The 21,387-nt window shown below is 39.5% G+C and overlaps 1 long non-coding RNA gene across 2 annotated transcripts in view; it reads right to left on the bottom strand.

Annotated features, from left to right (window-relative positions):
* LOC109280333 (uncharacterized) overlaps positions 1-21,387 on the bottom strand; it is a 143,715-nt gene that overhangs the window by 71,466 nt on the left and 50,862 nt on the right. For both annotated transcript variants that reach the window (XR_002086614.2, XR_009459050.1), the window contains exons 2-3: positions 20,008-20,919; positions 10,423-10,499 (exon numbers count right to left, since the gene is read on the bottom strand). This is a non-coding gene — a long non-coding RNA (uncharacterized LOC109280333). The remainder of the gene's footprint in view (positions 1-10,422; positions 10,500-20,007; positions 20,920-21,387) is intronic.

Raw genomic sequence — 21,387 nt, 5'->3', positions numbered from 1 at the left:
TTTCGTAAAGGACCCTCAGTGTGTCAAAAAGAAAAATTTTCAAATGCATGGCTTGGTCAAAGAAAATACTAACCAATATGCTTTATACTTGTTTATATTTGTTAGATTTGGCTGATGAACCAAAATACTAATTATTACTGGCTGTACTCAAGACAAAGCTTGAGCAATTCAGTAGATCTGAGAGTCTGATAGATTTCAGAAAAATGCCTGTCAGTCAATACTTTTCTCAAACTTTTGTGAATTATAATGGTATGGTTGTTTTCATCTATGATGTTTTAAGATACCAGGTGGTTTATACACAACAATTATATGACATAAATTACTACTTAAAGGATGTGATGCAATCAAATGGGATTCAAATGAAGAACTTGCCATTTTTCAAAACACATTTATTGCTTCTCCAGTAAAATAACTCCTAAAAATGTGATGGAACAGGTTGTACAGCTTCAAATCAGTAATTAGAGAACTTAATTCAATGCTTATAAAAATGTACCACATTTAGTTGAAGTGAGACATTTAGGTCCCTGGCACATGTTCATTTAAAAGACACCTTGGGATCTGATCCCATTAATCATGCCTCCTTGCTATGCCAAACTTGCCAGGCAGGAGGCAAAATTTTGGGATGAAAGAAATCATGTCCTTTCTACTTGCCAGTACCAGGAGAGCCCTGGGACCATGATTCTCACCTATTTCTGAACTGACAAATTGAAATCTGAGTGCTCACAGGTTTGGTACCAGTTTGATACCCCAGTACTCTCTTGTGACTGGAGCTGACTATCAGCTGATTCTCAGCCCTGGGGCCAGACCTGCCACATATTCAATTTAAAACACAGTACAAAGCACCCATAAAAATGTTCAGTATGTAGAAATATTTTTATGGATAGTTTGCCATTTAATGGTTACTTAAATTGAGTGCATATGTAGCGATCTTGCCATTTATGTCACAATTCATACATTAATTGTGGCATAAATGTAAAGTGTAGAGGGGACCTAAGAGAACACAAATGTGTAAATTTGGCATTACATAATGCACATTTCAGGGTATTATTTAACATAAGTTTAACATCAGGTAAGAGTTCTTGACAGCAATGCATCCATGTTCTATCACAAAAAAATAGATCTGTTGTTAGTATAAAGAGGAAGCTGCAGTTCTCAAACATTTCTAGCAAGAAAGCCTGTTAGCAGCTTTGTCCCCCAAAGCTAAATGGAGAAGGCTGACTTTTAAAAAGGTTAATAGTACCCAAAGGTACACCCTCTCTCTCATTTACAAAAATGAGAATGACCAATTGTGATGGAAAAGGAACAAAAGTTGGTGGCCATCCTTCAGGGATAGGGAACCTTTGTGACTGTTTGCTGTTCCATCACTATGATGAAAACTGCATTTGAAAGAGTCACAAAGCAAAGCTGACAATATAGAATTGAAATAGTATATGCCACCATTTCTGCTAAATTGAAGAACTATTGGGGAATGCTGGTGGTGGATTAATGTTCTGTCCCCTTTCTAATAAGAGAAGGAATGGAAATAGGTAAAAAAGTCATGGATGGCAGCCCCCCCATGCTGATTTCCCCAGAGCTCTAGCACATTTACGATCGCTATCCATTTAAGATTTCTTTCTCCACAAGATTACCATTTAATCTAAATCTGATCTTTCTATGTCCCCCATAAAACCCTTCTTACACAAATGAGCTTTCATGGAATGTAAATCAATGCAGAATTTGGCCCCCACATTCCCCCTGTAATCCCTGAATAACACACAGTAAATTCATCTCACTCTGAATAGAAGCAATATAGGTTCCCACTCCAATACTTTCTTCAACTGCAAGGCATCCATTCCTTCCTCCTCTACCTAAAAAGAGGAATGCTATAATTCTGAGAACCAAGAAGGAACATTAAAAGGAGGGATGCCACCTGTTCTACATTCATTCTAATCCACCTAGCTACAGGAAACAGAAGCTAATTGGTACCTCGATGCCTTGAGTATGGGTGGGAATAAGCTTGGGCTTTCACAAAAAACATTGATTTCCTTATATAAACAATTTCTTTGAGTAGCGAATTAAAGCAACTGTATCTGTAGTTAAGGCACAATGGCAGATAACCTGTCTTGTTCCAGATCCAAAAGTATAAATTCAATTCCTTATTATGGATTTGCACACACCTACATACACCTTGACCTTCTTTAGATGAGTACCGATTATTTGGACTAAGAAGTTAGAAACAGCTGCATGTGATGCTAGTCATACTCTTCCCAGATGTTAACTTTGTAATGTCAGTTATTTTTTTTTTCAGAAGTATATAGATCATTTAATAAACAACACTAACAAAAAATAATTGGTGAGAACATCATGACTATCTTGTTGGGGTATTTTGACAGTCTTTAAAAAACCCTCACAAGTAATAGATATAAAAACCAAAAATAATATTAAGAGATCATAATAGTTGTAGATAGATGAATAAGTTATATATTTAAAAGAAGAGGGGACCATCCAACAGTTGTTGATCCACAACAACTGTTTCAGGTCATTGCTGTAACCTGGAGTAAGTGGAAACTAAACTGTGCTAAATTAGCAATTGGCTAATACAGGATAACTTCCCCTTCATAAAGCAAATTAAATGATGGCACTAGTAAGGCCATCAAACCATAGCCTTTGTCCCATAAGGAACGAGGCTTAAAGTCCTGCCATTTTTAACATGAAGACAGTGAAGAGAATCTCAACAGGAGAAGATCATGATATTATGTTCTAAATTCAGCAAGCAGCAGCACATGGCTGTGTGGACTCTAATATAGTCTGGAAAATAAGTTGTGTCTCCTGATCTAAACTATGCTGCTTACAGAAAACCACAGTATTTAGATTGATTCCACGATTCCACCTCAGGCTTTCTGAATGCCTGTTACTAGTCCCAGATTCATAGTCTGTCCCTTGGTCACCTCATTGCTCCAGACAAGGTGGGTTTAGTAAAAAGAAGTGAAAATGGTTAAACAAATTAAAGTTATTATTCAATCATTTTCTCCTTCACCAGCAATGTGTTGCACAAATACTTTTCTTTAGGCTTGGCTTAATTTTGATGGCTGCCTGGTATGAGAAAAATAAACATAAATTCAAAGGGTATTCACATTCTCTTCTAGATGAAGCATTTACAACTACCTAATGTTCTTCCACATCTCTGCTTGATGGACTTCCCCAAAAGGAAATTAATACCATGCCTTATTTCTAATTCTACTTCATTCAGGCTCTGAATGAAGCCATTCCATTTCTCCATTTTCTCCGGCTAACTTAATTGCTTTTTTATCCTGTTCCCCTGATTAGAGAATCGATACCTGGGATTATAATTCTGCCAAAACTTCACATTCAGTTGAGGGAGCTGCATTGACAGTTTGGTGAAAATAAATAAATAAATAAAAATCATGTGGTAGCATGTGTAATTTAGAATCAGTTGATTATTTTCTTCTTTTGTGCTTTACTAGTAAAAAAACTTAGATTAGAAAAGATACATACACTTTTAGGTTATGTCATGCTGACCTGCATTTTCAGGAGGAAGACTGATTATATAGTAGGGGTGTGCAAAATGGACCATATTTGATTCAGATTAAGCCCTCATCAAAGACAGTGATTCAATTAATTGATTTGGATCACTGTCCCTGATTCAATTTGGCTGGATCCAAATCTGAAGATTCAATGCCGATTCAGAGAATCAGCAATTTGGCCATAGACACAGCTTTAAATGTTTTTTCTACATACCTGGAGGTACCAGGTGTAGCTTTTAAATGCTGCAATGCTGGGGCGGATGGAGCATCCCACAGGAGCGCAGGGGGCAGTGAGAGGTCCGCATGCTTGGTGGTGAACCCGGAAGTGGACCATAAGTACTGCTGGTCCACTTCTGGGTCTGCTGCTGACCACGCTGGGTGGTCATCTGACCAGAATTGTTCTATATATTGATAGAATTTTGTATATTTCAGAGATTTAATACAGAAACAGTTTTTCAGATGACAGTCTTGGGGACCAAATGCACCCATGGCTGGATAAAAGTCCAGCTTTTGGAATTAATGCATTTAGTACAATACTTTGTTAGCACTTTATTATATGTTCATTATCTAGAGCTTGACTAAGTTTTCATTAAAATGTAATATTTTATAAAAAAATACATGTAAAATCTACATGAATACCCAAATTTATTCATTATGTTGTAATATTAGAATGTTATATAACACCCACACACATTTGGGTTGTGTATGGTAAAGTGCATGTTTTTGGTTGTAGTGTATCATGTGGGGGGGGAGGGTGTGCGTTTATGTGGGCAAGATGGCCCTTGTAGTTTTGGCCATGTCCTCTGCTCATGGAAAGCTGGGGCCTGTATGTAGGCAAAATATGTAAAATCCTCTGGCCTTGTTGGCCAAAGGAACCAGAAGAATCTCCAGGAAAATTCATTGAGAGGCTGGAGAGTTGCACTCCCTAATTGCCCAAGGCTTTGGAGATGTCACACCAGATATATAAGAACAACTCAACTAAGGTTTTTCTCTCTTTTTCCTGGGGCTGCATTGGGAGCCAGAAAACCTCCTCCCCATGTGGCGAGTCTCCCTCCCCGTCTTCACTGTAGAGGTGATAGAAAGCTATGTGAAGGGAAAGCCTCAAGTACAGGGAGAGAAAGTCTGTCTCAGAGTTTGAGACACCCATTCCCTCCCTCATTCCGTTTGTTTGTTTGTTTGTTTGTTTGTTTGTTTGTTTGTTTTAAGTGAGATAATACCATGGGAGTATTAGTCCCTGGAACAAACTGATCAGGAATGGAGTCCTGGCAGTTTTGGGCACACAAACCTGAGTGGGATAATACCATGGGGGTATTAATCCCAGGAGCAGACTGACCAAGAAAGGGTCCTAGCAGCTACTGTCCCCCTCTGTTTTGTAATTGTAGTGTCCCAGCACAGTGGTATAATGAGATAAATCTGATCTTTCCTTTGAGTTCTTTTGCAGTTTTCTGCCCAGCAGAGCTGAGATTGGGACTAGGAATTTTGTGGTGCTGTATGCTGATGAAAGCTGAAGTTAATCCCTCAAAGCCATCATGCAGAAGTGGAGGTCAGAGTTCTACCACTTCTCCAGGAGCAATAGAGTCCCTTGCAATGCAGAAGGACCCATACTCTCAAGCAGCTCCAAATGGTACAGTGAACCCAAGGAGCAACTCATAGGACTCTTTGGCATGGGCCCCCACTTCCAGCCTATTATTGAAAGGCAGGTATAGGAGTGAAGGCCCCCAGAACTACCCTTTGGGGATCCCCAAGACTCAGACTATCTAGGCATGAGGTAAGCCTCCCCAAGAAGGTGCCACCAATAGACTCTGCTTTGTAGTTAATAGTATTTTAATATTATATTTAGTATTTTCTTTGAGGGGTTTTTTTGTTTTTATTCTCTGTTATAAATTTGGGTTTTTGTGTTTACGCTGCTTGTGTGGAGGGGGGTTTATTTATACAGCATGCCCCAGAAAATTTGGCATTTCCAGATTTCTGGGGAGGGGCTTCATCCACTGGTATACTTTATGAGGTATCCCAAAATGTGAACCTTGCCCTTTTGGCTGCCAACCAGTGCAAAGCAGAAGGGTTAGAGTTATATAGTTAAATATGCATAGCTATATACCCAGAGTTCAAAATGATGGCATTTTGCTGAGCGAGGTAGATATCTACCCAACATCCAAAGCTACTATATAGTGGCAGAAAAATAGGTTTTAACATTTTACAAACACCAATGAGTCCACTGTCACTTTAGAAACATTAAAGGACCATACTGTGGTGAAATTTTAAAGGTGTCTTTTTTTAAAAATGCCATCATCCTCATAACACAGAATCCATAAAAAGTGCTTTAGCAAGGCAGGTTTTACTGCTTTTTAAAATTAGCATTTGGGCTAGAGTCTTAGTAAATACTGGCTTCTGATGCACTTTAGTAAATTATAATCCAGGATTAAGATTTTAAAAGAAGATTTGTGTGTTTTGTGTGTGAAGAGAAAAATAAACTGATGTCTGGTGTTTCTTATACTTAACATGAAAGGTAAAACCACTCAAGGAGAGATTGTTTGTCTTTTCTCTGTACTTGGAAAACACAAATTGTACATGTAATGTTGTTGAAGCTCCATTTCCACATTCATTTCTAACCTATGACCTTTTCTCAATTATTGTTTCAATTAAATATGATGTACTCAAGTTGGATATTCAAATAAATATAATATAATGAAATGCTGGGTTATGCATTATGTTAACCCCATTAACATGAGATTAATATAGTAGTAAATAGATTGAACTGTCTTTAACTGATTACTAACACAATCAAATAACTGAAAAGAACTCCCATTACTAATTAAAGACTAAACTGATGCAAATTTTCAAAGGTATTTAGTGCTGTATGGAGGTCTCTGATGTTAGTTTTTTGTTGAACCAAACTGCCTTTCCCTTAGCTCTTTTAAAATATAACCATTAGGTTACTTTTTATTAATAAAATATTGACATACTCTTTCAATAAATAGTGATTAATCAAGCATTTTCTTGCATAAAATCTGGGCAACAAGCCTATTTTTTTCAACTGGGAGAACTAAATGAGGTAGGTTATATAACTTCTGCCTTTACAAATGAAGAGAACAAAAATCCCCAAGAAAGGAGAGTGCACCTATGCAACACAGCAAACCCGTGAGGGTGGACGGGGGCATAGGCAGTTCAAGTGGATTGTGCTACATCAGGGGACTACTGAAGTGTAAGCTGAAGCAAAGCCAGGCATCAGACTGAGATGAGGAAATTAAGCTGATAGTTGAGGTGCGGTCATGTTCTGGTCAAGCTGTTTGTCAAGATGGGAGGTTCAAGCCAGGAGGAGGAACCATCTGGAATGGAAATAAATAAAAAGAAGGCAGGAGACAGGAGCAGGAGACAGAGATAAGGATGATCCTGCAGCATGTGCAAGTAGGAACAGGTATGAGGCAGGACAAGGAGCAAGCAGATACAGGCAGGAAGGTCCAAAACAGGAGTTCAGTGCTGCAGGTTACAAGCCAAGATTACAGAGCTACGATTGAAGTCAGGTTTGAGCACCAAAGTAAGTTTAGAGTAGTGTCAAGTAGGCCAGGAGCACAGCAAGGCTGTTACATTGTGGGTTCTACTTTAAATAAGCAATATATAAACATATTAAAACATTGGTACACCTGTATATACACCCCCCCTACATATATATATATATATAGGGGAACACCTACATATAAGTGCTCCCCTTTTCCGTCATCTTTTGTAAACCTGTTGCCCTAATACATTAACAGGACCACATATGTATTCATATTACACCTGACTGAAAAGATTGTTAGATGTCCTGAATTGACCTCTGGGGACTACTTCAAAATGTGAACAAGGTTATCAACTCAAATCATCATCCACGTCGTATCCAACCTGCCTTCAGACAGTGAGAGCTGGAATAGTAACTGGGCTGTGATTTCAAATGTAAAAGTTCCCAAAGAATAGGATTTGACGCTGACTTCACATAATGAGGTAAAGGTTACATGCATTCATGAGTGCACACCCCCCCCCCCAGCCATAACTATGGATATTTCTTATGTTACACATGTTTATTAGGCCTGTGTGAAGCAGCTAGTATTCACTTTGGATTCAAATTTGGCCAATTTGGGGGACAGCGATTTGATGCGGTGATTCAAATCACTGTTCCAAATCAATTTGGCTGAATCTGATTTGGTGATTCAGCTGCCACCGAATCAACTGAATCTCCAAACTGGACAGGCCCCATCCCCCACCTGCTCCCCCAGTCCCATCAATGGCTGCCCCTCGCGGCCCCAGAGTCCCAGCACTTACATAAAAAAAAAATGTTAAGCCCCACACTCACTGGCTCCTGCCAGGTGGGGGGGCGGGATCTCTGCTGCTCCCCACTGCAGGGGGGGGGGGGGGCTCTGCCATGAGCCCCCGGAGGCCTCAATGACACCAACCGGTGAATGCAGGGATTTTTTTTATTATTTTTTATAAAGTGCTGGGACACTGGGGCAAGGCAGGACAGCCATTGATAGGGCTGGGAGAGTGGGCAGGGGTCAGAGGGCACTCAGGTGGTGTTCCAGGGGGCTGGATGAACAGCCACGGAATGGGGCCTGGTGAGAGATCCCCCATGTTCCCTTTCCCCCTCCTCTAGCACCCCCAACCTACTGGCACAGAGCCTGGGTCCAGCTCCCTCCCGTGGCAAGCGAGGATTATCTGAATCTCCAAATCTTTTCCAAATCAATTCAGAGGCTTCGAATTGATTTGGACCTTTTAATTGGTCTCCTGATTTGATTCAGATTTGGAGATTTGGCCACTGAATTGGGCCAAATCTCCTCCAAATCAAATCAGCAGCCAAAGCTTCACACAGTCTTAATATTTATGTACATTTAAAAAGTGATATTGGCCATTTTTAATAATAAATTAGAATATGATTCCATACAGAAAAAAAATGTTTTCAGATTGTCTAATTAACACGCTAATGTCTTTATGAAGTTTCATAATATGCAAGCCATTTGAATGGGTTTTAAATGGTACTTAGCCAAATCTAAATATTAATTTATACTTCTAGTATTTTGTCCAAAGTTGAATGACCTAGTTGTTTCATGAAGGAATGAAAGAACATAATCTACCATTTTTCACACAAATGTATCATTTCATTTCCACTTGCACTAGCTGGAGCATTCTAAAATAATTGAAAGAATGATAAGATATGATCAGGATAATAATTGTCTATTTTAGTTAAAATGCCTTACATAAACACAGTTACCAAATCTACAGTTGGAGTCAAAGTACCTGCCTACATGTGTCCTATTGATTAGCCAAAAATACATTGAACTTATAGTTCATAATTTATCCTTAGAATGCCATTGAGTTTTACCCTTCTTTGTGAATTTTTAGCAATCAGGTAAAGCTTTGTCTCAAATTAATTTTTAAATATTTCTCAAATAATTCCTCATCTGTAGCTCCATTGACTGAAAGGAGTCAGTGTTCAAAATTGGAGCTGTGTGGTTGGTTACTAACTCTCCTGATATATTTCTGTTCCCTTATTCAGTGGATATAAAACTTAGAGTCAGCTTTCCATCAAAAATGAATTTTGGAAAAATATATATTTTTTTTAATTTGCTTTCTGCAAAGGTTCTTCCAGATCTACTTATGATCAATAGTATCTAGGAAATTTTAGGCCAATTATGCCATCAGAATCTCCAGGATGCCATTTAATCTGGAGCGAAGGCTCCTTTGTTTTAACAGAAAGTACAAAATCATTGTAACGGGAAAAAAATCAATGCTAAGATTCATTTCCCCATGCCTAATCCCTTCTCTCCACTGAGATGGAATGCACATAACTGAGGGCAGAAATTGTTCCAATAAACAGAACTTTGTTAAGAATTCTCCTAGTCATGTATGATTTAGGATTAAATGTATTTCATTTTATTTGAGCTGCATTGGCTTTGCAAGGCTAGTTGAAATAAAAACAATAGACAGTAATCATAATTTGCTCACCAAAAGAAACAGCTCTACCTCCTCCTACACAAACCGGGTAAATTTGTTTTCATATTTAATTACTTCCAGAGCTGCTTCATTAACATTGTCTAATTGTCTATGTACAGTACAAATAATAGATCTCATGATCATGAGATGTGGAGAAGTGACAGAAAACATTAGATAAGTCAAAATTTGACTTCTTTGGAAGGGAGCATCAAGTTATCCTGAAAGGTAGAAATAAGAAAGAAAAGCTAGTGGGACAAGTAACAAGGACAATGAACCAAAAATGGTTCCCAGGTAGGTAAAATGATCTGAAGTTAAAAATAAAAGAAGTTATTCATTATTATATGATAGTAAAATCTAAGTGTAAGTGGTAGCATTATGCAATGATTTTAAAATATTATGGGCACATAAAGACATTCCTGGGACCCAACCTATGAACATGCAGCTTACTTTACTGGGAATTTATTTAAATAAATTAGGGTAGGGGGAGGAGTGGGTGGGATCAGCAGGACTAGCAGGTCCAAAGGTGGGAGAGGGGCTGGCAGGGTGGACGGGTGGGAGTTGTCCATCTGTGCTAGGGTTGGAGAGCTAAAAATAATCTAGTAAGGATGAGAGGAGCTGATAAGAAAAGCACACCCCAGGGCTGAGGTAAGCAATTAGGTTTTCCCAGCCCTAGGGCTGCATTTCAAATGTGTACACACATTTGGTTAGACTGGGCAAGGATTAGCCCAATCTATATAGTGCACCTCCTAAGGTAAATTGAGACGTTTATTTTTTCCCCGATATAAACTCCCTGCAGGTATGTACAGTTTGGCACTTAGACTGGCCTAAGACCAGTTAGATTAGTCTAAGTGTAATGTCTGCATGTATCCTTTGAATATATATCTTTCTAGTGGGAAATCCAGCTTCCATAGAAATAAATGAGAATTTTGCCACTTACTCCAACCACTGATGGAAGACTGCATGGCATGTCCTGCATTACAGCTATTGCAGTCTTGAAGACCAACATCTCCAGGGCTGAAAAAGAAAGAAAAAACAGATTGTTCATGGCTGTGCAAATTTTTGTTTAGGGGGACAAATTGTATTTTGGGAGAGCTACCACCACAGCTTCTTATTCAATTTTGTCAAAGTCTGCAAGTTCTAATAAGTTCTACAGCATTAAATTATAAAGTATGATGATAATTCCTTCAGGCCAATACAGTGTAACCATCAGCAAAACGTTACTGTATGCCCCATGGAACAACAAGGAACATTAGCAGCAGTTAGCAGGAGTCGGTTTTATTTACATCTGGCTTTTAGTTTCCAGGTTAATAAATATCACAAAACAAAAACATAGGTCTAAAAACAAATGTTATAATTCTTTTCTGTGACAGATATTGGCCAAGGTATTTAAAGAGAATTAAATTATTGTTTTCACTGCTATGATTATTTCTGAAAGATGAAAATGGATAACTTGTGATTGTATAATATTTTTTTTTTCCTGGCCCCAGGTAATTTATTAACCTTCATGAAGTAAATGTGCATTCAAAGGAAAATGTAATTTCTAACTAAATATATCCCTAAAGGAATTATTTGTTATCTTCTCATAAAGAGTGGCCATAAAATTAGGGTACCAATTCATCAAAATTCTCCTAGGATTGCTATAAACTGTGAATGAGGAATTTTGTACTTAGAAACAGCCCCTGAGCTATACTCTTTCATTTCTGTTAAAATTCTATTAGTCCATATTATATTCTAGTTACTTTTTCTTATGATGCTTTGTTTTACAAAAGCATCCTGATAAATCACCTTCTAGTAGCTTTGCAGCAAAATTTTGTGTTATTTCAAGTCGAGTTTGAATTTAGAAGCCAAAATTCTCCCAGAACAGTCAGGTCACACAAAACTACTGATTTTTCCTTTTCTTAGGTTTCCCCTGAAATAATAATTTAAATATTGCATAAAAAACTCACTGTGGCCATGACCAGACAAGTGCAGACATGTGATATGTGGTGATGCAGGCATTCCCCTCACTGCTACCTTGCAGCGTTGGGGGGGGGGGGGGGGGGGGAGTTGATCCTAGAAGATCCTGGGGTAAAAAAAAACCCTGCCAAAAAAAAGTGAGGCAGCACACATGTTGGAAGCATGTGACACCTAAAACCAGAGCCTGGCTGGCTGGAGGCATGTTCCAGCTGCTGGCCAGCCTCCCACCTCCAAGACAATCATGGCTGCAGCTCTGGGAGGCCCCCAGGACCCCAGATAAGGCTGCTGGGGCCAGCACAGTTGCTGGCATCAAACTCCCCTACCCCACCCAAGGTTACCTGCCACATGCCAGAAAGCACATGGCATGGGCATTCTCCAAGGACAAGTAGCAGTGGCACAAGGTGAGCTGCTGCTACTTGTCCCCAGGGAAACAAATGGCTGTGCTCATCTGGATGTGGCCTATGGATGCATCTACATGCGCCATTAAGGCAACATAATAAACTCCAGACTGCAGCAGTTTGAGATGGAGTAGAGCAGTGACCTGGCTGTCAGCAGGCTCAGTGGGTCAGCCCTGGCCTCCAGGTGGCAGTGGAGAGGCTGGCAGGGGCATGAGAGTGCCAAGGCTCCAGAGCCATATGGCTGACCACCTAAGACTGCTGCCAGCCCAGAGCTGCTCTTCCCTGGCTCAAACTACTGCAGTCCCAGACACTGTTCACATATATTTCTGCACAATAAATGACTTTGTGGAATTATTTAATTTACTGTGCCCTAATGTGGTTTACGTGTAGATGGTGATGCTTTACTGAGGAGCTAATTAGTCAACTCTGCAGTAAAGTGCACATGTACATTTACCTTGTTAGCATCAAACTGATTATAACCATTTCAAAGGTTTTTTTTTTTCCTTTTAAAAAATTGTTTTGATGACTCAGTGACAGTGCTTTTACATCAGGCCAGCAACGTAGCCATAAAAGTCTATATGCTGTGGCAGTATCAAAGTGATGTTGTTGTCCTTTGGGATTGAGCCCACAGAAGCCTCTATCTTGTTCTAACTTCAGGATGTTGAACATGGATTAAAACAAGGGGTGGCAGGCAGGAATGCAGTTGCCTAGTTCCTGTACAAAGAGGAAACACACCCTTTACACTTCCTCTGCTGGACTGGAGAGAGTTCATCTTCACTGAAACAGTCCTTCTCTACTGCTTTATCGCTGACAGATTAAATGAAAACCCGTGAAGTAAAAGGGTGTGAATCATGCCTGAATGGACTGGGGAGCTGATACCCGGCTATACAATTTACAGAGGTTCAAGCCTCCCCATCAATAACTGGAGCTGAACTAGTACTCAATGGAAGGAGCATTCTTAAGCTTGAAATCAGGTTTCTACCTCTGATCGAGCCTCCATTCCTTCCCCACAGGAAAAAAGGAAAAGTTACTAACATTGGCTTCTAGGAGCTTATCCCTTGATAGAATCCTGTGGAGATGAAATGCCTTACCAGTCATCTCCAGTGTTGGCAGCAAGTTTGGGGTCCCTATACAGTGCAACAGCCTGCATATGTGCTTCATTGAACAATTAGTAACAAGCTTTTTGTTAGACAAAGATATACAAAACAAAAGTCAATACAGGAAAATTCCTTGTGAAAATGTAACTTAAGACTAAATTTTAATTTCTTGTTTAACATTAAATGTTATGTTTACTGATTCTGTCCAGCAGGTTAGGGATGATACAATATAATATCAAAGGGCTAAGTCCCTGCTTTAAGTTAAAAATTCTAAAATACCTCTATAGTATCTAGTTAGGTATGCTCACCAAATAAATTATTGTGAATCTGTTGTTGTTTTCTTTCTTAATCTTCTCATCTAATGTTTTGTGTATACCAGTGTAAATAAATCATCTTTGTTTATTACCCTTGGAGTTAGATGCTTAATTGTGGGAAAGAAAGAGGCTAGAAAGAGACTCATAACCTATTTTGTTTGCCTTCTGGGTCTGTTAAATGATCAGAGAGAGGTACTGGGAAGATATCAAGGAGCTTCTTTTTGCATGATAAAATGATTAAGTGGCAGAGACTGCATATCAATCAAAAAGGGGAAAAATGCTAATGCTAAAAAAAACCTACAAAACATTTTCTTACAGATTGAGAAGCTACTCAAAGAAGTTTGCTGTGAAAGGACTATATTATCATTTTTTTTCCTCCTTAGGTTTGTGCAGTTCATACTGGGTACATCTACATGTGCACTTTACTGCAGAGTTGACTAATTATCTCCACAGTAAAACATCACTGGGTGCATCTACACATGTGCATTTACTGAGCAGTAACAAATTACTTCGCAGTGTTGGAACACATCTACATGTGCACTCCCATACCATGCAGTAAATATGGTGACTTATGTCTACTTGAATGTAACTTTGATGCCTGCAACATGCAGGTATCATATTTACACCCAATTAGTTACTGCACAGTAACACAGGTGTAGACACCTTACTACACACTACCACTGCGTTTGTGGACTGACATGGGATTAGCTGTAGTCCCAAATCAGTCCACACACAGCATTAAGACACTTTAACGCCTGCACTTGTAGATACCAGCCTATTCCTATTTACTGCACAGTAACTTACTGCACAGTATAGTTAAACCAGCATAAATGCACGTGTGGCTATGCACAGAGCCTATCCGAGTGCCAGTATTAGGGGGCAGTAAATTAATTAACTCTGCTATAAAATAGTACCATCTTTGGGGAAAGTACTATCTTACAGGAGACTTAACTATGGTGAAACACACAGGTAAATGCTGAGCCATAAGTAAATTGTGCCCAGTCAACCCAGGCAGCAGGAGATCAGATTCCTGCCTACCACCTAGCTACATGGCTCTGCTCTTTGGGCACACTCATATCTCAACGAAACACACCCAGAGCCCGGGGCTGATCTCCCAAGCCTGCTGTCAACTTGGGGCTGCTCAACCCTGACTCAAAATGCTGCTGTCCCAGGCACATATGTAGGTGTTACACCCAGAAGCAGTTAACTACAGCACAAAATGTGCCAGAGTTTATTCTGTTGCCTTAATAGCACATGTAGATGTGTTGGAAATTTAAATGTTCTCCTATCTAATTATTTGAATAGTACTGAGGGGAAAAATACCACTTACCTGAAAACTGAAAAAAAATATTCAAAGAATTGGTAACGTTATATAATTTTTCACTTACAAGTCACTAAATCAAATCTATATAGCACATAGGAGAGCAATTGCCTACAGAGTGCTTAGTTTTTAATTAGACAATTCTGAACTTGCTTTTCAAAAACTGATGGTGAAAGCAGAAGGGAAGATTATAAGAACATAGAGAACTGATTCTGTGTCTTCAAGAGTATTGGTCATATCCATCTATTTTAGTTTCCTTGTCTGTCTTGTCATTTATAAGATAGTGATAGCAACAAATATTATATATAAGGTTGACTTTCAATTTCCATCTTAATTTGCTTCCCTATCTCAAATTTTTAATTGCTCAAACTTGCTTTTTGAGCAGAATTTTTTTCCTGCTTGATCTCAGTCCAAGTGTGCATTAGTGTGGACACATTCAGCTATACTGTTTGAGCCATTTTTTAAAATTCTGTCATAATGAAAAAATATACTCTTTTCATATGCTGTGACTGATATATGTTTGTATTAATGAAATGCATCTGAATCTAGGCCTTGTCAGGATTGTTTTTTATCAGCATTCTTCAAAAGCCAGGTTATGACTAGCTCTGACAGATAGAAGAATCACCTAGCATATCACTTCAGCATATTGCTCGCCAATCACATTATGGTTGCCTTATCTCTGGATGCTGGGGGAGTGCAAAACCTACAAGCTGTATGCCTCTCCCACAAAACACATGGGTAACTGGCATCAAGTGGAATAGAAACAGTGTTTAAATGGTGCCTGGAATAGAGATGCTTGCCTCAATTAGGGCTAAATGCCATAAGCAAGCCCTCCTATAGAAAGAAAGAGACAGGTTCGGAACCTTAATGCATTTTAAAACACATACATTGGGTCAAATGTATTAATTTACATTATGACAGCCCTTTCCCTACAAAGCATGCGAGTGAATCAATGAACCTGCTGAATCCCACTGATTCATGGATATACATCCATGGGGACCAGCTTTCAAAACAGGAGTCTCAAAATACAATTAATAGCGATAACCAAATCTGACTTTCAACCCTAATTTGAGCAAGAAAATATTTATTATTACTTAAATTATTAACAAGACTTTAAGTAATAAATGAAGTAATTAAACAAAGTTGCACAAAACAAAAGCAATGGTGGGATACGCTCCTGTCCTGCCATTCTTTGTTTCCAATCAACTCTAAGGGAGGTTCTTTCAGTCACAGGTAGGATATCTTTTAACCTGAGATCTTTAGGTTGTTCCAATTAAAAGAAAAAAAAATAGTGATGGAATCAGCTATTTAAAGTCACCCATTATGCGATAGGGAGACATAGCCTGTGGAGACAAAGGATCCCACAGCGGAGAGTTCCAGGGGACCTGGGACACCAGCATGGCATAGTGGTAGTTGGGTACCCCCTGTGCAACGTCAGGTGGGGAGCAAGGGCTGTTCAGCACACTGCAGGAGAATTAGCACAGTAAAGTGGTGGGGGTGTGTCTATAGCATTGCAGGATGGGACGGGTTGCACAGCCCACACAGCATGAGACAGGGGGAGGGCCTGGCCCATGCAGCATGTGGTAGGGTCCTGCAGCCCCCAGCTATTCATCAATTAAATGGCCCTCCTTTACATTACCAGGATGTTTTTAAGTGCATTAAATATTGCAAGTCACTCAAATATTGTAGTGATGGGAGTAACATAAAGCAGTCTATATGCATAATGCAGACCCACGCAGAGATATCCTGAACTTACTGTGAATGTGCTAATTTAAATACCAAAGGTACACTATTCAAGGCTATCTATAGATAACTGAGATAGCTCTGTTCCTGCTAGCACCAACACTGGAAAGGAAAGCGGCCTTAGAAAGGTAAAAGCAAAGTACAGCTAGGATGCTAGGGCTAAAGAACCTGGCTCTTAGAAAAATGTGTGTCTGGGATTTATCTTCATTAAAGTAGCATCTGCTGTTCCACATGCTCCCCTCACTGTGCCAGGAAGGAGAGATCAGAATCATATTTATACATCTGATCTGAAAGAGAGCATCTCCATCAGAACAGTGTCCAATGGAGTCTCTCTGGGACTTTGGGATGGTGTATTAGGAGGTGCTACACCCAGGTTAATTAGCGATGCTAAGAAGCAGGGAATTTGAACTGTACCTGGAGGAACTTACCTAGGTTTTATTTTGGGTAAAGGGCACTAACAAAGTCATAACAGTGTTGACAGGAAAAAATCCCAAAGGACACAGGAATAGAACATGAAGGAGGCCACAGCATAGCCTAAATAAATATTAGTATAATCTTGAGGAAAATCTTTGAGAAAGTGCTTTTAGTGAATGCAGGCTGGAAGAGCCTAAGTGCTGTGAGTAAGGAAACAGTCTCTGGTTTGTTATTGACCTCCTGGGTTCAAGAGAAGGACTTTTTCATTCTTTGAAAATGACCAAGATTGCATCAAAGAAATAGCTAACTACATCACCATTTTTTGTCTTAATTGGAACAACCTAAAGATCACAAGTCAGAAGATATCCTACCTACAACACTAAAGGAATCTCCCTTAGGGTAGGGAAAGACATTCAAAAAGCCTGAGCCTGAATTGATTTAATCTTTGCAGGTTAGTCTAACATGGTTAAGTTAAATTAGTTTGTATCTGTACAGACATCCCAGACATGCAGGCACATGCCTGCAGTGGCTTCGGCTAGAAGCCAGGAGGCATTAAAGCAGCCCTCCCTGATCTTCCAGTGTTGAGCTGAGGGGGAGCATGGCCAGGCCCCAGGAAGATGCTCTGACTAGGGAGGGGTTCCCCCTGCTCCTGTCCAGCCCAGCAGGGAACTGATAACAGTCTTTATCACCTCATTATTAAGAAAACAACACAGGGACATTATGAGCTATCTGTTGATTCTGCCTTTGTCCTGTCTGCAGCAGCATGTGATTTGCTAGCTAATACACAAATGCCTCTTGGCAAGGCAGAGGGGAGGGAGGAATTCCTGCTTAGCCAGGAGTGGTCAGGGGGAGGCAGGGAAGCAGCCTGCAGTCTCTGCTGGAGTACCAGCCAGAGAGCAGAGGGGAGAGGCCAGCTTTGCTGTGTAGCAGAAAGCCCTGCCCAGCCCAGAGAGCATGCAGGGATGCTGAGGGAGTCTGGTTTATCTTAAACCAGCAAGGGGTCTGGGACAGACATTGCATAAACCATTTTGACCCAAGTTAAGTCTGATACTACATTCTACCAGGTTTATCTCAAACCAGCTTCAGCCATTTTCAAACTAGTTTATGTGCACTGAACATCTGCTCTGTTACAGGTTTAAACCAATTTCTGATCACTTAAACTGGTTTATGTGTAATGTCTGTCCCTAGCCTTAAGGTTGATTAGAAGCAAAGAATACCAGGACAGAAGTATATCCCTCCATCACTTTTTACAAGATAATAAAAGATATGGATAGTGACTCATTTGATTTCACTCAGATGATCATTTCATCTGTGCAGCCAGACACTAACAAAATCATCTCAGGAATGATCCTGGAATAGAGGACTGAAGACAAATTCCAGAACTGCTGAAGTTTAAGCCATAAATGCCATATATGGTTTACCAATCCAAACTCCCTCCAGGAAAAACTAGAAGCATAGGGGTTCCAAGAACATTGAGACGACTGAATTACAGAATTTAAATTAGTAGCCAGAAAGATGACAATAACATTACTCTCATGCTTCACAGAATCTGGAATTTGAAGATTTATTTTAAGAGGAGTAATAGAACTTAAAAATTGTTCAGTATGTGAATACTTTATTTACAGGGTATTTCTGTTGTTGTTTTGGGAGGGGGGGGGGTTCTGTTTGTATCCATAAATTCCATAGGTTTAAGATCAATTACAATACCCATTCACATAGCATCCTATCTACTCTGTCAACCCATATGAACCTGGCATTTTTTCTTAAATACATTTTATGGTTTGCTGATAAAAGTTTTTAATTTGGCATGAAACCCACAGGTATAATTTTGCAGACAATTTTGTGTGTGTTTGAACTCAATTCCATGGCTAAGGCCATATGAATTACTTCAGTCAGTTCAACCTCATTTCTCATTAAGTTACTTCAGAGAATATGTCACTGGCTGCATCTACATGAGACACTGACTGTGTAGTAGCCCAATACTACTGTGCAGTAGTGTTACATGGCAAAAGCTATGACATGACACTACTGAGCAGTAGTATTAGGCTAGCTGATGCTGGCTAACTGTGCAGTTATTGTCTCATGCAGACACAGCCACTGGATCTAAAACTACAGAATGAATTTTCATTTGGGCTTTGCTATGACAATTTACTAATTTTGTGTAGGCAAGAAGAATATACTTGTTTCCCCTTATTATTTCTTCTAGACTGCACATTATGTTGTATATTCCACCCTTTTTTCTGCTCATTTAATGTTTAAGTTGCACATTTTATGACAGCTATTGAAAAATATTGTTTGGGAGAAAAGAATATATAACAACTGGTAAATTTGACCTCCCTGATCTTAATTTACTTCCCAATTAGAAAATAACTTCCTGAGTGAATTGGAAGTATTGAAATACCAGCTAACACTCCCTGGCTGAAAATCAAAAAGAGCTAATAAAAAATAATATTTTTTTCTGTCGTGTGTCTGCAGGTCACTGGTTTTCCTTTATAACCAAATTGCACTTCGATACACAGTAATCAGTAGGCACCTCTGCATCCCTCTATTGGTCAATCAAATAATTAAGCAATTGTCTCCTTTCCCCTTACCTACAGAGAATAGGTTCTGTGATTTAAAATACTGCACTTGTTTAGTTTTACAGATACTTACTACGTGTATATCCTTCCCAGTGTATCAATACATTCCTTTTATGCATCGCATAGCCAAATAGTATGCTCAACTGTAAGCCCTCTCGGCTCCAATCTTGTTTTAATATTTGTTTCTTAGTAACTCTTTTAAAAAATATTATTGACATGTAATCCTAATGGAGGTAAATTAGTGCTTTAGAGAAACATTAAATCCAGAAGAAATGTATTATATTATACATGTTTAGACATAATATTTCTAATATACTTAATATAAGTTATAATATAAAATTGTCATTTTTTGAAATCCCAAGGATGACCATATTGCAGTAAATAGGGATATCATCAGCAGGGATCCCAGACATCTGTTTGCCATGGAAAAAATGCAGAATTTGTGTTTTTACAGAGAATCTTTATAATCACCACAAAAACCAAAACAAACAAAAAAAACCCTTACTAAAATAACACGCTGGTTCCCAACTGGGAGCTGGTGTTTCTCATGGTTGCTGCAGCAGTCCACCAGGAGGGAAAAGCTGCTGGCACACAGAGAAGCAGCCAAGATAATGGCCTCCCACTCCTCCCTCCACTGCTGATTGGCCAAGAGGTCCACTGGTGGGGAGTAGGTACCAATCAGTGTTGTGAGCAGGCTTACCACAAAGAACTTTGGTTTTATACTGAAAATCTAGCATCTCTGGTCATCAGTGAGTCTGTATGCAACTGAGGAGGCCAATCCATGATCTATATATTTGACTGTAGACATTGCAAATAGTTCTGGGAGGACAAAGTATATCCTGATGATGTTGGGTCACAGCTCTCTCTCTTTTTTTCTGTCATCTAGCCACCCCCATAGTGAGGTGAATTTTCTCAAAATGATTGATGCTTTGCCATACAACACCACCACTAGGGATGATTCAGTGCTTGAGTCTCTCAAGTATTGATGTTAATATTGAATTTCTTCAAACTGGCCTTCAAAGTGTCCTTGAATCTCTTCTTCTCCCACCTCTAGATCAGTGACTATCAGTAGTTGGAAATATAGAGCCTGTTTCAGGAGCCAGGTATCAGACATCCTTACTATATGTCCTGTCCAATGGAACTGGCACCATATAAATATGGCTTCAAAGCTGGTGGTCTTTGCTTGAACCAGAATGCTGGCATTCATTTTCTATCCTTCCAACTGATATAAATGATTTTCTGAAAACATTACTAATGATAACATTGCAAAGCTTTGAGGTGTTTTCCATAAGTTGCACAAGTTTCACATCCATACAACTGCCTGGAATATGAGAAGTTGATTTAAGTCTTGATGTCACAATCAGGAAAGACATGGTTTTGGAGCTGTCCAAAGGCAGCATTAGCCGTTTTTACCTGGTGAATATCACTGTCTTTGTTTAATTTTTGAGGAAGTTAGCTACCCAGGGAGGGGAAATTCTCAACATTCGCAAAGGATTGCCCTCTAATAAGTGAGGGAGAAGCCAGTTGGTTTGGAGTTTTCTTGGTTTTCTTGAAGTTAATAGCAAATCCACATATTTCATTGACTTCACAGAAACAAGTGTAACCTGGAACTCTGCAATACAAAATAAAGGAAATACTAAGCATAGGAACTAAGACTTTCTCTCACAGTGATATTTATTTATTTATCAGATTTCTGTGCTTACATCTGTCATGCTGGGTTATGGGTGATGAGTAACTTGGGGTCTGAGGGAGCAACTGGGGTCAGAAGGAGCACACAGAACATGAATGTTAGGAAGCCAGAAGCCAGGAGGTCAGTCTGAGAAACTGAGACAGGGAGCTGGCAGATCAGGCAGAACACTGTGTAAGGAGGCAAGGTGGGTTGGGTGGCCAAGAGATCAAGCTGAGAATAGGAAGATAGGTCAGGATGCCAAAGGGTGAGGAGAGCATGGAGTCTGAAGGTGATTCAGGTTGTGTAGCTGAGGGATCAAGCAGAATGCCAGTGTAGACACAAGACATTCTGGCAAAGAAGTATGGCTAACAACTGAGCACTGTTGCCCAAAGGAAGGAAGTGAAGGGTCAG

Source organism: Alligator mississippiensis, chromosome 1, assembly GCF_030867095.1.
Source record: "Alligator mississippiensis isolate rAllMis1 chromosome 1, rAllMis1, whole genome shotgun sequence".
In the NCBI taxonomy this organism is placed as follows: domain Eukaryota; kingdom Metazoa; phylum Chordata; order Crocodylia; family Alligatoridae; genus Alligator; species Alligator mississippiensis.
Note: the sequence above shows the minus strand (reverse complement) of the source record. Positions and strands in the feature narration are given on the sequence as shown.